This window comes from Megascapheus bottae, chromosome 2, assembly GCF_031878675.1.
Source record: "Megascapheus bottae isolate mThoBot1 chromosome 2, mThoBot2.hap1, whole genome shotgun sequence".
Lineage (NCBI taxonomy): Eukaryota > Metazoa > Chordata > Mammalia > Rodentia > Geomyidae > Megascapheus > Megascapheus bottae.
This window is the reverse complement of record NC_143510.1, coordinates 24,570,638-24,588,127: the sequence shown is the minus strand read 5'-3', so window position 1 is coordinate 24,588,127 and position 17,490 is coordinate 24,570,638. Positions and strand designations below refer to the sequence as shown.

Genomic DNA, 17,490 nt, shown 5'->3' with positions numbered 1-17,490 from the left:
GACAAGAGACTGTTAGGCTCATATAGTTTATATCTGTAATCTTAACTAAGTAGTTGAGATCTGAGAATTGCAATTCAAATCCAGCTTGTGCAGGAGAGCCCATAAGGCTTTGAGCTGCAATAAACTACTCAGAAAGCCACAAGCAGAGCTATGGCTCAAGTTGTGAAGTGTTACCCTGGAGCAAAAACTGCTCAGGGGCAACACACATGTCCTGAGTTCAAGCCCCAGGACTGGCACACATACACCGAAAAATCCCACAAAACAATGAGACTGTTTAAAGTGCGAAGGAACGATCATCTTAGAGACAATGGAAGACAAAAGTGAAATCTTAAGTACTTACTGCATTAGAGTATTTATTTAGCTTTGAGCCTCAGTGTAGCCAACTTCACAGCAAATAATAAGAAATCTGGAGGTGGTATGTAGGATTGTGATTAGTATTGATACGTAACACATACGGAGTATTTACTGTGGTGCCTGGCAACTAATACATATTCATATGGATTATTTAATCCTATTATGGACAGTAATACTTCAATAGAAAATGACGTAGGGTCATGTCTTTAAAGACCAGTCCTCACAGGGGGGAGGCAATCTTTTCTTTATCTGCTGCAGGCCATTTGGACATTTATAATATCATAAAAGGGCCATACTGAATTATCTGTGCATGAAAATGCTCCATGGACAGCTCACAAGAAGCATCTCTGGAAGCATTTGTATTTTTTCTGTCATTTTGCAGGCCACACATTCTGTACCCTTGATCCAGAGGCGGGGAAAACTGCAGACAGCTTTGTGAAGAAAAATATCCCAATGTGAGTTCATCTCTGGGGTCACAGGCTACTATGCTCCAGTGGTAGAGTTTCTGGCGATGGTCCTGGATACTGAAATAGAACTCAGAAAAACTAGAGGAATGAATGGCTAGCATGTCCTTTAAGCTAATTTTCTCAGATATCTAATGTATCAGCCAGGCTTTTGGGTAGAGCAATCTGAGAGGACAGGAAAGCCAAGAACTTGAAAAATAACTCTACAGCCACAGACTTCCCTGAACAAGTGGGCCTGATGTTTTTGCTTTAGTCTGCAGACCTCTTTTCCTGTTTCCATTTCTGCCCCACCTCTGAATTGAAATGGGAGAGGGATTGTTGTGTGGGTTTACCTTCTCTTGACAGTCTAGTAAGTGCCTCATTGAAAGGTCAGCACATGAACACAGCTGGAACTTGAAAGAAGTGATAGCTGGGGAGAAGGAGCAGTGCTTGTTTTTTCTCCCTGTGCTGGGTGCCTTCTAATTTGATTTTGCCCAGAATGAATGTTTGCTGCCTGGATTGCATCATAAGTCCAGATCGCTGACTGTTTTACTAGAAGGGCTCATGCTAGTGTCAGAGATGGTTGGGCAATGCAGGGCTAGTTAACTCATTGCTTGATTTAGTCATTGTGATGTTTCGATTTGACTCCTCACTCAGTGTACAGATATGTGTGAGTCTGCTATGTGCCTGACCCTGCTAGGTGTAGTGTGTAGCCAGTGAGAAAAGGGTATAGATTAAGACCAAAATGCTCTGCAGTGCCCTCCATTATGATGGAATGATTATGCCTATTTGAGTTCCTCCTGTGACACCATAGGTAATAAAATTGCTTTATTTCTGTGGAGATGATTGCCTTGTGGTCTCAGAAGCCCCAGTGTGGTGTGGATTCTATTGCAATTCAACTAGAATCCTCTTGTGTCCAAGTAATATAATGTTGAATAGGCTTAGGCCTGTGAGTTTCTGATTAAGACTGTTCATTCTGAAATCTTTAAACTTGCTAGTTAACTATGGCACTTAAGCAAGTACCATATCTAAATCACTGAGTCACACTTATATCCTCTGTAGCCTCTTCTCGGGAAACTGGCCAACTTACAACTACAATAGGGATTGGCATTCTATGCTAATGTTCCTTGGTCTCCATTACCCTAATTTTTGTAGACTTTGGAGACTTTCTGTACTGGCAGTCCTTCTTGAGCGGAACTATTTTTATTGAACTCAAGGATCTCTTTCCAGACAAGTCAAGAGGGTCTGATTAGAACCCAGGAGCCTTGACTCTACCCGGGAAAGCAAATAATAGCCTTTCCATCTTGACAGTCACATATTCTAGAATATATTTCAATGGACATAGATAATGCTGATCTCTGACTATCTGAATTTGTAATCGGCGCATCTATCACTCTTAACCCAGAATAAATGACATTTGAAGCTGTGGCTAGAAAATATAACCTTGAGCAGTCTACTGGGAGATGCTTACCAAAAATGAAATTGAAATGATAAGCTCGGCAACAGTGGCTCAGACCTGTAATGTTAGGTACTCAGGAAGCTGACATCTGAAGATCTAAGTTCAAAGCCAAATCAGGCAAGAAAAGTCCAAGTAAGCACAAAAAACAGCCAGAAGTAGATCTGCAGCTCAAGTGATAAGCCAATAACTTTGAGCAAAAAAGCTAAAGGACAGAGCCCAGACTCTGAGTTTAAGCCCTAGGAACAACACACACACACACACAATATTAAATCATATTTATAAAAATATGTTCAAGCAAAGCAAAAAGACAAACTCCTAATCCATTTTGGCACTGTGAAGAAACTTCTAGTTTACATTTATGAGATCTTCCAAATCTGGATGTTGGGTTATAATTTGATTATATACATATATATAATTTGTATTTTATTCTAATCCTACCCTTCAAAAATTGCCTATATATTATTATGCATACATGTATATATTATGCATGTATGTGTATATACTGAATGAAGATGAGTCACATGTAATAATTAGCAAAGAGTTTAAACTAAGCTAGGCATTTAAGTTTTTAGTGTCCAAAGGAGGCCATCTGGGATTCATGGCTCTCATTTATGATCCAGACTTAAGGATTTACCAGAGAGTTATAAGTGCTGATTGAAGCAAAAATGTGGATGAAGAAATTCATGTCATCTTTGCAGGCTCAGGAGTGTTTGCCATGCACAGAATCAAGAGTATAGTCGTGGCTTTCATGGTATCATATATGACTTTGACATTCAGGAACCCATTGGCCAGTCTCTTGTGACCTCTAACATTTGGTCCCAACTTTGACCCTAATTTGGTGACCTGTAGCTCTTGAACCTCATGTATGCTTTCCTCACTTTATTAGTTCTTTTACTCGGAAGTCTGTCTCTCCAAGTTTCTGCAATGTTTACTTGGAACAGGTGCTCAAAAATGATGGATGATGATAACAATCATAGTGTTCCTGGGCTTAGTCACCTTTTTCCCCCCCAACATTTCTCCCTCATCTGTATAGCTGTCTAACCAACTTCATTCATGTGCATACCTGCAGAATCTGTTTGTGTAACGAGTGTGTGTCACTTCTTGTGGCAGGTTTGTCTCACATACACTAACAAAGGCACTGTTTGTCTCTTTTCTGTATAAGTACCGCGCGCTAACCGATTGCGCCACTGGAGCTCCTGCTTGTCTCTTTTCTCTTGCACTCCCCATGCCCTATTTCCAAATCATGGTAAGAAATGCCACTCACTGCCACACCACAAATCCTGTCATGTATCCAGTCCTTTCTTATACCTGGACATGTTAGCAAATCTGGTTGTTGTTTTTTTGTCACTTGTGTTTTGGAAATCGTGAGCGTAATAACTTCCTATAGAACTTGCAGAACATGTTGTGAATGCCCAAGAGTGTGGAGAGCAGGGGACAAAATGTATTTGATTATCATATTTTGAGGGAGGGGCAAATGGCTAATCTACCATACAAGAAATTGTGAGGAAAAAATTCACTTCATTGCACTTTTACAAAATCAGGCTCATTTGTTTTTATCAGGCTCATACTAAGTGATAAGTCACAGCAGCTGTGCTAGCCCACAGTGGACCTTTCTGTTTTTTCATTTTGACAAAATCTAGTTGTTTGTATGCAATGCTAATTAATGCTACTACTAAAGTACTTTACAATGTTCTGAAAATCGTGCTGTGTTAGTTTTTAAATGTTATAATTATCTATAGCTTCCTTTTACTTGTAATGTTTATATTATTGATTTGTACAAATCTTTTTTCTCTGTTGCCTATGTTTTATTTCCTTTGAAATTTCACCTAAGCCTGACTGTAATTTCTGTCATTTTTTCCATATCTGGAGACCTAGAATGATGTTTTATATCTGAATTGTAGTTATAGCAGATTAAAGTACAAGGTTAAAATAAACTTATAATATTTTTCTTTTTTATAAAAAAGTAACCAGGAGAACTTTATGCAGTTAAGTCTTTAAAAAATAATTTAAGTTATTATCTGTGTGGAGGATGAACTTATGGATTCATTCTCTAGTGTAGCATTTATGAAGAATTTGAAAAGCATCTGACTTCCTGGGGCCTTGTGAAAAACCAGTTTATTTGGTGATCCATTCTATAGGTCCCTGACCATACAGTGAAGGAATGCTCTGAAATGTCTAAATGTATCCCTTTATTAGTAATTAAGAATATAGGGTGATATTATTCAGAAAGAATTGTACTCCTTACCTGATTTATGTAACTATAATCCCTCTGGATACCACCTTTATAATAATGATAAAAAACTTTAAAAAGTAATGTATACTTAGGTTTCATATAATTGAAATTATCACAAACTAAACCTTCAAATAAACTCCTTCCCTACCCGCAGCGTCCATCCTTCCACCCAGACATCCGGTCCAGTTGGGCAGATGCTAGGTGCCAGGCATGATGGAAAGTGCCAACATTTAAAACTTCTTGCTAAAGAGATGTGCAGAGTCCGTGGAGTTGGTTGACAAAGCAATTTACTGTAGCACTGTGTTTGTCAACAGCAATTATTATTCACATTTGGGGCTAGACAATTCCTTTGCACTCCATACTAGTGGCATCACCAGACATTAGCGTTCTCTACTGGACATTGCGAGAGGTTTAACAGCATCTCTGGCTTCAACCCAGTGGTGACTCTAGCACCAGTTGTGATAATCATAAAAGTCTCTCAGCATTGTCTTCCACTGTGAGGTGGAACCATTCCCACTGCTGTAGAGGATAAGAGCCAGGGCTGTATAGTTGAATATGTGAGCCCATATGCTCCCTTTAGCTGACTCCATTATACGTGCTTAGTTTCTTCATCTGTGAAATGTGAAGATTAAATACAATAATGCGGTATCTGATCCACAATTTAATATCAGCAATTCACAGTAGTGGTAAGGCTAATACTGAGGTGGCAATTGCCATGTGGTACCTTTTGTGAAGTAGTAAGGACAGTAGATAGTAGACAGGGAGGGAGGGTTCTAGGAAAAAGGAGCATGAAATACAAGCATAGAAAGTGGGGATAAGGGGCAGGTTAGAGTGGTAGGTAAGCATGCATGAAACCCTGGGCTCGATTCCTCAGTGCCACATACACAGAAACAGCCAGAAGTAGTTCTGTGGCTCAAGTGGTACAGCGCTAGCTTTGAAAAAAGCCCAAGGATGGGGCTGGGAGTTTGGCCTAGTGGTTAAAGTGCTTGCCTAGCATGCACGAAGACCCGGGTTCGATTCCTTGGTACCACATACATAGAAAAAAGCTGGAAGTGGTGCTGAGGCTCAAGTGGTACAGCTCTAGCCTTGAGAAAGTCCAAGGACAGTGCTCAAGCCCTGAGCTCAAGCCCAGGACTGGCAAAAAAAAAAAAGCAAACCAGAAAAAAGCCCAAGGACAGTGGCCAGGTCCTGAGTTCAAGCCCCAGGATTGACCAAAAAAAATGAAAGTGGGGATAAAAGTGTGACATATTTGGGAAATTGTTAGGAGGATGTTGGAGCTACAAGGAGGAAGATGAACTGAGCTTATAGCATGAAGACATCCAAGAAATTCTGAAAATCAGATGTTCATTTTTAAGGAATTGTTTAGGATCTTTCATGAGTGAAAGTGTCTGGAGGTGAAGGGAACTGTTAGAAGAATCTGCTCTCAGGGGTGGTAGAGAGAGTGGAGACAGTTGCGTGAGAACAGTTTTCATCCTCTCCAGCAAGCAGGAAGTTTTATCTAATTTAATGCTGATAATGAATCATTTTAGCAGGCTAAAAATGGGGGGAATTCAGGCCGGGAATTTGGCCTAGTGCTAGAGTACTTGCCTAACAACCACAAAGACCTGGGTTCAATTCCTCAATACCACATACATAGAAAAAGCCAGAAGTTGTGCTGTGACTCAAGTGGTAGAGTGCTAGTCTTGAGAAAATCCAAGGACAGTGCGCAGGCCCTGAGTTCAAGCCCCAGGACTGGCAAAATAAATAAATATATAAATAAATAATGGGGGAATTTCAAGTTTACCTTGAAAACAAGGCTGGATTAAATTCTCTTTTAAACGTTTTCAAATCAGCTTAAAAAGTACCTCACAGCCTTTTGGGGGAACAGTGTATGTACCCGCCTCTCTTTCCTTATCTGACAGATGCATCATCTATGGCCATATTAAAGTGATACTGACATTGTTGTTTTGATCCAGTATTTAGTATCAAAAGTTGATTGTTTACCTGATTGGGATTTTATCTCATTAGAGATAGATGAGAAATATGAGAATGAGTAAATGATTTAGAAAAGGGCATTATGGAAATATTGCCTAATTAGTAATAACAATGTGTCAAGCTCTTACCTTGGTTTGTCTGATCTTTAATTTCCTTAGTCAAAACATGATAAGTGTAAATACAGTAGATCATCTCAGTTATCTGTAGCCCAAGATTTGACAAACATTTTTCTGTAACAGGGCCCATAGTAAACATTTTCAAGACATGCATTCTCTGTTGAAACTACTGGAGTCTGTAATTGTAAGGAGAAAGCAACCACAAACAACAGGTAAACAAATAATTGGTTGCATATCAATTAAACTGTTTACAAAAACAAGTGATAAGTTGTGGTTTACAGAGCCTTAATATCTCAGCACTGAAGTATTTTCTGATAATCACATTATAAAGAGATAAAAAGTAACGCATGAGTTTACTTTTAATACTGTACTTTATCTTGCCTCGTGTCATCAAAATACTGCTTGCCTGTAATCAGTATGGATCATTGGTGACATAGTTTAAGTTGTAGTACTTATACAAAACAGAAGCACATAAATGGAAATGTCAGGGCACACAGACCAGAGTTGACTTTGTTATATTGACAGAAATGTAGAAGCCATTTCCTTGGGATAATTTTTAAGAGCTTTAGATTGTACAAATGATTCATTATATAACAGCTTGATGAAAAATACTAATTTCCTTAGCATTTATTCTAGTTTATATTCTGTAATTGCTTACTAAAATAGGGCAGTCAAAAGTAAGTCTGGGTTGTTTTCAAACTATAAATGTATTTTACCACATGTACACCAGACTCATTTGTTCCATAAAGAATATAAAAGTTACGGGGTACATGGTATGCATGTATGTATGGCCATATCATTAATCCTGCTTTGTACCATTAATATACTGTCATAAAAAGTCTTTAAATGAAAGAACATGCATAATAAGCCTGAGGCAAGTACAAAGAAAATGAAGTGCTCTTCCAGTAACTATGCAGAATATTGCACCTTTATAAAAACATTATTTAATTTTTTTATTATTTAAACTTTAGGGCTTTGCATGCTTACTTAGCTTTTGTGCTCAAGGCTAACATTCTACCATTTGAGCCACACTTCCTCTTCTGGCTTTTTGTTGATTAATTAGAGAAAAGAATCTTTGATATTTTCAAAGCTTGAGCTGGCATTGAACCATGATCCTCAGATCTCAACCTCCTGAGTAGCTGAAATTACAGGTTTGAGCCAATGGTGCTTTAATTTTTATTAGAATGTCTTAGTCTATGAAATGAGGGCTAGGAGTGTGGCTCAATAGAAGAGTGTTTATGTAGTATGTAAAGGCCCAGTGTTCAATAACCAGCACTGCAAAGCAAAACAAAAAGGAGACACTAATTAAGATCATATTAAACTGGGATTATTAAGAAATGACCAGTGATATGGAATCAAAGCATTAAAAATAGTATGCCTTTGCAATTAGCCTGGGAATGGCCACTTTTCTTTTAACAAGTCTGTTTCTGTGAAATATTTTAAACATTTTGAAAATTAAAATGTGAAACATTAGGAACGTAATCCTGAGAAAGGCTGCTGGTGATTGACATCTAAGTTCAGGCTATCCCTGAATGTAAGCTCCAGCCTCAGAGCAGAGAGGAAAAAACCCTCGTTCATGTGTTGATCAGGGGCAATATGGAAAGCTAGAAGATAACAGTCCTAGGTCTTGTGTAGTGTAAATATAGGGATGTAGATATCCAGGCAGAATCCTTGGCTTTGCCATCTCCTGGCTGGGATCTCTCTGGTAGGTTAATTTGAACTTCGGTCACTAAATCTGTGCCATGGAGATAATATTGTATAGCTTGAAAGTTTCAAAAATGTTTAGAGGCTATGCGGGGGCAGAAACCTTCCTCCCTCAACTTTATTCTCATTTGGGTCCCGAAATGCTGCTACTACAGAGTGTGTTCATGTTTGCATAGTGTGATGTACTGTAATGAATGGGAGAGTTGATTACAGTACTCCAGTGGTTACCAAATCCTATAGATACTCAGTGCTCATACGACATAGGGAATAGCTCAATAGAAGAAAATCTTGTTCAGTCCCTAGCACCCCGTCACACACACACACACACACACACACACACACACACACACACACACACATGCAGCATAGTATGTTCACATAATTTCATAAAATCCTGCCTCATTTAGTTTAGAATCAAGATTAAAATTCTTTCTGATTCTGTCTTGCTAAACACAAACCACCTTTCCTTACACTGCCTCTTATACCTTTGTCTATGCTTTTGTGTGTCTAGTCATTTATCATGTCTACGTTATCCAAAACTCACATTCATCAGTCAGACATTTCTGTTCTAGATTTTAAGTTGCAAGAGGGCAAGAAACGCAGTTAAACAAGTTCAGTGCTGTCTCAGAAGTCTGCATAGCAGGCAGGTGCTAAGCAAAGCTTTCCTGCTGTTTTGGCCAACCATATGCGGGCTGTTTTCATATAATTAGGATGAATCTAATTTTAAAATGAACAACTGAGTGTCCTCAGATGAACCAGAATATACACTTACAAGGCCTTGCTGTCCTGCATTATAAATAAGGGAATAGGTTGTCCTGCAGAAAAGCTCAGCTGTTCTTTTCTTTTCTCTTAAAAAAAAATAGTGATCCACTCACAGCAGACCTGAGATAGAAGATCTCTTCTTGCTGAGTTGGCAGGAATTCAGAGCCTCAAAGTGGACCTTCTCCACTAAAGTGAAACTCAGCAAAAATCCCGTCTGAACATTAGTAAGGTGACATGTTTGAAGATGGCTTACTTACCCTGACTACACTCCAAGCTAGGTGTCCTGGTTCCTCAGCTTGTATAGTAGCAAGGACTTCCTTAGGTGACAAATTCAGGTTTCTAATGGATGGGACAGCAATACTGAGACCACTGTCAAGTGACTTTGGTGTTTAAGTTTCCTTTTTTTGTGGATATAAAGGAGTCTCTTGGACACAGCACCGTGACTACAACTTTAATGGCTCTTAGTTTTTTCTGCAGCCTTTTCCACTTTTAAGTAGCTCACAGTACTCACTACATAAAACATGGGTGATTGGACCTCTCCCTGAGGAGGTTTTAAATCCATTTCTTGATGTTTAAAATAATTGTTTTAGTAGTGGTGTTTTGTGGCTTTAAATCTCCACTGGTGATTCATTAACATCTGAGTGAACCCTAGCAGTCCTGGCTCTTCCTCTTTGCCTCTTCCCAGCTCTGTAGAAAAAGTCAGATGTCTCGTGCACATTAGACTGTGGGGCCATTGGTCAGCAGTAGGGATAGCTCATGTCTGTGCTCCTCCGCCATTCCATCCTTGCCACCCTTGAGCAAAACTGATTTTGTTTATTTTCTCCATGCAAGGGAATGAAATGTGCTGGAAGCTGTGATTTTTTTTGATGGACCAGAAGTGGGACCAGAACCTTCAGATCACAGGAAGCTCTGTTGATCCTGTGCTCAGAACCTTGAGATGAAAAATTAGCCAGTCTTCATTAATCCTGGTGCCACCCTAAAGACAGGGGCTCAGTGCCCCTTTTTCACGAGAGAGACACCTAGAAGCACATAGCTCTCACCCCAGTGTTTCTTTAAAAGACCTGGCTTCAAGTACATGTTTTCTTCATGGGCTGGTGAAGAAAATATCAATGGGAGAGTGAGAAGTGAACCAGGGAAACAGAGGCAGCTAATACGGGGGTTAGCCAATGCAAGTGACCACTGTGGGTACTAAACTGAGAGTTGTACTGGGGAAGCTTGAAGCCCTACATGGTTTGTGCTTCTCTTACTCAAGAGAAAAGGATGATAGTATATTTGTGTCTCCCAAAGCGATTGATCCCCTGGGATTTCAAGACTACCACTTGGGGGGCCAGGAGGAAGCCTGAGGCAAAGGAAGGCAGTTGCTGACTATCAGAAGACATGGCAGCAGGCATTGGCATGTCACGGCGTTCACTGTGTTGACTAGGCCTTGGCGTTATTGTCACTGGCAGGCTCCCATGCAGGGCAACCTCCAACCGAGATGCCCAAGGCTTTGCTGGCCTCCTCAGGGCCTCTGTCTGTACTCCTGAGCTTTAGACTGTCTTTGGCTGGGACACTGGACCAGACTACATCAGTAGTGGTTTCAAATCTACTAGAGAGATCCATGAAAGCAGGAGGCACAGCCAGCTCGCCCAGGGTCTTCCCTAGCTCATCCTCTCTCTCCCATGCTGTTTCCCTTCTCCTGACATCCTAGTCTTCATCTGCATAGTCAGGTGGGCTTAGCAAATGCATTCTCATTCCTATTAGCTTCTGTTGTTTCCTTTAGTCCCCTGGGATGAGGTTTCTCAACCTTGGCACTCTTGGGCCAGGTCATAGTTACTTATGGGGCAATTTCCTATTGTGGGGTATTTAGGAGAATCCTGACCTTTACTCACCCCGACTCCCCCACACCTCCACTGTCCCCTCTGTGACAACAGAAATGTCTAATGCATTGCCAAGTGATTTCTGAGAGACCAAAAATCATTCCCACTGAAAACCATTACCTTAAACCTGAGTTCTGTGTGTGAATCTCTCTCAAGTTTCTTATCACTACTGATTGTCTCTTTGTTACGATCTTGGGTCTCATGGGGTAGGAAGTGGAATGCAAAGTCTAGTATATGGCATATATCTCCTTAGATATTTTAGTGCTTCTGCCTCACCTGTCCATGGCTTATCCCACTCAGCAGCTAGGAATCATTGGTCTCTGCTCTATAACTTGTCTCTCCTCAAACCCTTTTCCCTTCCTCTCTTTTCTTTCCAACTGTATAGGGGACATGTGCACCTTGGAGAATGCTACTTTCTGTTGCTGTCTCCTTCTTAAAGTGGGCTCAACTCAAGAAAGAAAACTGTCAGGGCAAATCAGCCGATAAGGCATATAGCAAGGTGGAACATAACATTGTAAAAAAATATGTTCATACATCTTCTTTTGCTATCAAACATTTATCTGGCACCCAATATGCTATAGTTATGTGACTGGGTATAATAGTGAGAAACATCCTCTCCAGCCTCCCACCTATATACAAAATAATACCAAAGATACCCTCATCAAAACAAAGTGTACATTAATTTTATCCATACAGGTATCTTCAAATCATGGAAGCTGGATGTGCAGCAACCTAGTATTGTCCCAGAAAAATGTAAAATTTCTTGCTCCACACTTCTTAAATTGAAAACCCTACTTCTGTAGAATAGAATTAGGAAATCATGCTTTGAATTGCAGGACTGCCTTCTGTCACATTCAGACAGGGTTTAGGAGTGCAGTCCACCTGGACAAGCAAGTTTCACAGTTTAACAAGCTCCTTAAATGAGTATTTCACACTCTGGTTTGCTGGCACCCTCTTTTGCTAGTTTTATGTAACCTGTTCCCGCTTTGCCTAATCCAGCAGTTATGCACTCCACAGAGGCTTCCAAGCACTGAGAAACAGGATGGCATTGCTTGTACTTTTTTGGCTGGGGATAGGGTGTAGAGAAAGGGACTAGGGTAAAAAGCACAGGGGAGAGCGCTATGAAGTGTTGATGTCTCTGAGAATGCTTCTGTAGAACATGGGTCCCCTAAGCCACCTGAGTATGCTCCATGTCCTATAGAAAGGCCTTTGCTGCCTTAGCTGTAAGGTGGTGACATGGCTATGCCTTAATATCTCTTCTAAGTTGTATATACTCATTTCTCAGGGTGATGCTTTACGCACCCACAACACTCACAGCACCACTCAGGGATGGTTAGAAATGCAGCTAGGACCCCTGCTTAGAGGTACTGAGCCAGGAACTGTATTTGACAAGATCCCCGGAGGCTTCTTAAGTACATGCAGAATTTGAGGAGCAGTTAAGTCTCTACTTCTGGTTAAGTGCGAAGGAAAAAAAGCCACTCCATTACACACACACACTACCCTGTTCTGTACTGACTAACTCCTTTAGTATTTTTCTTACTTGGTTATCAACAAATTAATGTGCATATGAATCACAATAAATAGAAAATGTAATTAAAACATACTAGAATAGAAAATATTTGAATATGTCACGTTTTTGAAACATTACATTCATTAAAAAAGGTGACCACTCCCCTCCTCAGTATGGGGGGATAATTGCCAAATGGAATTCAGGTTACAGTAAAAGAAAACAATTCTTGAAAACCACTATCATAAAGACCTAATACTTTTTTTGCATACATTGGTCAGAATTCCACTTGAGATAATGAGGTATTCTCTGATTCAGATTCTTGTATGAGCTGTGTAAGTAGCAAATGAAAGAATTTAAATTATCTGAACTGCAAAACAGATTTAAAATGTTCTCTCAATCTCAGAAATCAATCCTATAGCAATGAATACCTCATCATCCCCCAAAGATACCTTAGGAAAAATCAAGATAGGATCGCATAGCTGCTAGGTATCCAAAGGATATGTATAATAATTACGGACCCCAAATTCCTCAGGTTATTAGAGTTGCAGGATGTCCCAAAGTGCTGGTATACTTGTAAGATCTTTAGAAGTCAAATCATTATTTGAAAATTGGGTCATTTACATGTCAATACTGGAATTTGAACTCAAGTGCAGCATGGCTGGAACCATGCCTCCAGCCCCACCTTTCACTGGTTGATTTGGAGATGGTATCTAGTACACTTGGCTCCCCAGGCTGGCTTTGAACTATGTGATGTTCTAGATCTCAGCCTCCTGAATAGCTACAATTATAGGTATATTCCATAGACATCTAACTCAGGTGCATGTCCTTAATATTCATGTAGCTGTACAGATTCTGAAAAGTGGTTTTTAATAACATGAAAATTTATTTTTTTTCTTATTAGTGAAGTTAAAAAAGTTAAACACAGGATCTAGGAGTTTGGCCTAGTGGTAAAGTGCTTGCCTAGCATACACAAAGACCTAGGTTCAACTCCTGTGTACCACATACATAGAAAAAGGCAGAAATGGTGCTGTAGCTCAAGTGTTAGAGCTCTAGCCTTGAGAAAGTCCAAAGACAGTGCTCAGGCCCTGAGTCTTATCCCCAGGACTGGAAAAAAAAGTTAAACACATCATTCCAAAGTCACTGTAAATGAGCACAAAAGATGTTTAGATAATTAAAACCATAAGCCTTTGCAAAGCCATGTGCATCTATAGACAGAGGGAAAACCATGTCCCTCTTGAAACACTGGTCTGAGGGCAAGGAGTCCCATTTCACCACATGTGGGAAAGAACTAGCCAGTGGGGTGAGGTCCAAGCACTTCTTACGGGCAGGTGCTAATGCCAGGCTGGGATACAGTTCCCAGGAAGCGATTTCAATCTCCCAGGCAGGATCTGTGCCAGCCATGAGCTGTCTTTGAAATGCCTTTGCCCCATGAGACATCAACTGCAACCGCCTAACACCTCGTAGCTTCTCCACAGCTCTGCAGGCCCTTATTGATCTGGCCCTCTTTCCCACGCTGTCACCAAACGATCATTTACTCACGTCATTTCTCAGAAATGTCCAAAGGGCTACTTAAAATAATATTTTATTAAACATGATTTAAAGTGCATTTTCATAGAACTGTGAATGTTTTCTTTATTCTCTACTATAATTTGTATGTCTCAAAAATGAGAAAGCATTTGTTTTAAGCATACTCTTCGATTCTAAAGTGTAACTTTTTTATTGTTGGGATAATGTATAGAGGAGATACAGTTATAGTCATCAGGTAGTAAGTGCATTACTTCTCACACATTGATACCCCCTCTTCTGTTTCCATCCCCATTTTCCTCCCCACACCCCCTCCCAATCATCTTGTTTCCCCCTTCCCTTTCCTATTTCAAATACACAAATATGAGTATCTAGGATTATAAGTGTGAGCCACCACTGCCTGGCTTATGTCTATAAGAATATATTTATATTTATAACTAGAGTTCCTTATGAGGTACAAGAGTTGAAGTATGGGATTTTAGTTATTTTAAACCATTATGTTACTTTGTCTCAAAAGTAACCAGGAACCATCTTTGTGTGTCCATGTGCATTCATACATGTTTGTGTGTGTTTGTGTGTTTACATGTGCCAGTACTAAGGCTTGAACTCAGAGCCTGGGAATAATCTATTAACTTTTTCACTTAAGGATGGGACTCTCCCACCTGAGCTACATCTTTGCATCCAACTTTTTGTTTTTTAATTGGAGATAAGTATTTCATGGACTTCTTCCTGTCTAGATCCTCACATCTCAATTTCTTGGGTAGCTCAAATTGCAGATGTGAGCCACTAGTACCTGCCAAAATATTATCTTTTTGATAATGCGTGGGCCTTTAGGATTTTATATATTGTGACTATGTACATATCAATGAAATACCATTTTAATATGGACTAACTTAAAATCAAAACATATGTAATTCAGTTTAAAGAGCAATATGAGAAACTATAGCAGAGTTATTATAACACATATAATAATTTACACTTATTTCTAAATGAAACAAATCAAAATCTTTAAATATTGTGTTTGACCATTTTTATAAGATGTTGTTGTTTTGTAAATTAAGATGTTAATATGAGTATCAACATGTGATATGTATCATTAACAATATTTTGTTCATTGAAAAAATTGTGAAGCTTTTTTGCATGGTAGAGGTAGTTGTATAACCATTGTCCTCTAGACTAATAAGAACATGGACAGTTTTGAAGTCCATGCCAAGTAGAACATTTTATTTTTAGAACATTGGCTACAGAAAATTGCATATTAGTATAGTGTTTTCTCCTTTGTGATTTGTCATAGATCTAGTCCATTTTTTATTAAAAAGTGTAATTTATTATATTAAGTCATTGTTTTTTATTTTGGGATTTTGTGGGGTTTTGTGTGTTTTTTGTTTGGGGGGGGGTTGCCACTCAGGGCCTGGGCATTGTCCTTGGGCTTTCTCAAAACTAGAGCTCTACCACTGGAGCCACAGCACCACTTCTGCCTTTTTCTGGGTATATGGTACCAAGGAATCAAACCCAGAGCTTTGTGCGTGCTAGGCAAGCACACTACCACTAGGCCACACTCGTGGCCCTAAGTCATTGTTTAATCTGCCTAATATTAGACTGATTTTATTTATGCTTTGCAAGTTAGTAACAAAAGCAAATGTTTCCATAATCACTAATGTACACACAGTTAAATCTATTATTTCCACTGATGAATGTGTAAGGCTTGGACTTCTTCCTATAACTCCCCCAGTTATCTACACAATCTATTAGCTAGAATTTTGCTTTCAAGATCATGTATTTGAATGATTGTAGATGTTTTCCTCCCTCACATAAGAAACCCAAAGCAGTAGCTATCACAGGTATCTCTGACCCAAAGCTCCAGATGACCAGCTGTTTTGTTTCAACTGCAAAAGGTTTTAGTAATTGTTTGGGATGATATATTTAGGAAGTATCACAAGGCCAGATAATCTGGTCTTAGTCATGGGTGTTTTGGATTCGTAATGTCTGCTACAGTAAAAGATTAAGACAATAATGAACTGAGTGTCATGTGTTTTTGTTGTTGTTGTTGTTTGGTCTTTTTATTGTTTTTGGTTTTGTTTATATTGGTGTCCTTACCAAAGGAAATCTAAATGTTTAGGATATTGTACCATTAGATTGTCTTTGGTCTTATTTTTCTGATTTCTGAGGCTATACTTGCTCTCAGATTTGGTTTATAGTTTTGCCAGAGTAAGCCTTGTAAATAAAGACTATATAAAAGTAGTTTCTTTTTCTTAAATACTGGAGATTGAAACCAAGGATTTACATTTGCTAGGCAAATGCTCTACCACTTGAACCCTGGCTCTCTGGTCTTTTGTTTAGCATTTTGTTGTAAGTTAATATCTTAGTAACTCCCCCAGGACTGGCCTCAAATTTGAATCCTCCTGCCTTTCCCTGCAGAACTGTGACCACAGGTGTACCACATTTAATAGAAGTTTAAGCACAATGTCACGTAAAATATAGAATGAACATTTTACTTATTTTCTGAGTCCTGAAACTATGTGTAAAAACATCATTGATAGTATTTAAAAATGGAAAGGAAACTAGGAACCTGTGGCTCACACCTACAATCCTAGCTGCTCGGGTCACTGAGATGTAAGGACTTTGGGTTGAAGCTAATCTAGGCTGAAAGTCCATGACCCCAACCAGAAGTAGAGCTATGGCCCAACGGGTAGAGCACTAGCTTTGAGCAGAAAGCTAAAGGAGAGTGCCCATACCCTGAATTTGAGCCCCAGGACCAGTATATTAAAAAAAGTTAAAAAACATCGAAGGTCAAAATGGTTGGCATTACTTTAATATGCAAAATTTTCAAAATAAAACAAGAAAAAATAATGTAGTACACTCTAGAGTGCTTAAATTGTATTTATGTACTTTGTCATTTTAACTTCATGATCTATTTCTTGGTTAACAATTCTCGCTATCTCAGAAAAATCTGATCAGCCCCTTTCCATGAAGAACAAGAGGGAAGTAGTTTATAGAAGATAAAATACATAGGGATTACACACAAACTCCTGCTAGGTCTACCAATTTAGGAAGAAAAAAGAACTGGTAAAGAGAAAACAACAGTGTGCAAGTGCTATCTGAAAGTCTCCAGAGCTGTATTTCTCATTTTGCCAAGAAGAATTAGGTCTTCTGTCAATCAGTTCAATTAGACTCCCTGGAAACTTGTCTGTGAGAAGACGTAAATAGTGTTCCCTTCCACTCTACTCAACTGTCAAAACTGGAAAGGCATAATTGTTTGCATTTCAGTAAGTGACTATAAGGTCCTCAGGAACTAAGAATGTGAAGAAAGAAATCTTTTGTACAGTTGGATTTTGGCATTCTTTCCATATAGGAATGAATCACCTTCTTCAACAAGTCCAGGACTTGACTTTGCCAAGACTGGCAGAGAGAGTGGGAGGAGACAATGGGCTTCATGTTAGAGCCCCTTGTAGAGCTGAATTCCTTTTCTGGAGCCAGGAGGCCAGAGGACTAAATAAATCCTGGCCAGATGTGTCCATATACTTATGGGGATTCTAACAGAAAGGACTGTTA

General features: G+C 39.3%; 1 protein-coding gene across 6 annotated transcripts in view; it reads left to right on the top strand.

Moving 5' to 3' along the window:
• Positions 1 to 17,490, top strand: part of Thrb (thyroid hormone receptor beta) — a 349,517-nt gene that overhangs the window by 3,951 nt on the left and 328,076 nt on the right. For 2 of the 6 annotated variants that reach the window (XM_090322280.1, XM_090322263.1), the window contains exon 2: positions 737 to 809. The exons of the other annotated variants lie outside the window; for them this stretch is intronic. The gene's annotated coding sequence lies outside the window, so the exon portion shown is untranslated. The remainder of the gene's footprint in view (positions 1 to 736; positions 810 to 17,490) is intronic. 6 annotated transcript variants of the gene reach the window in all.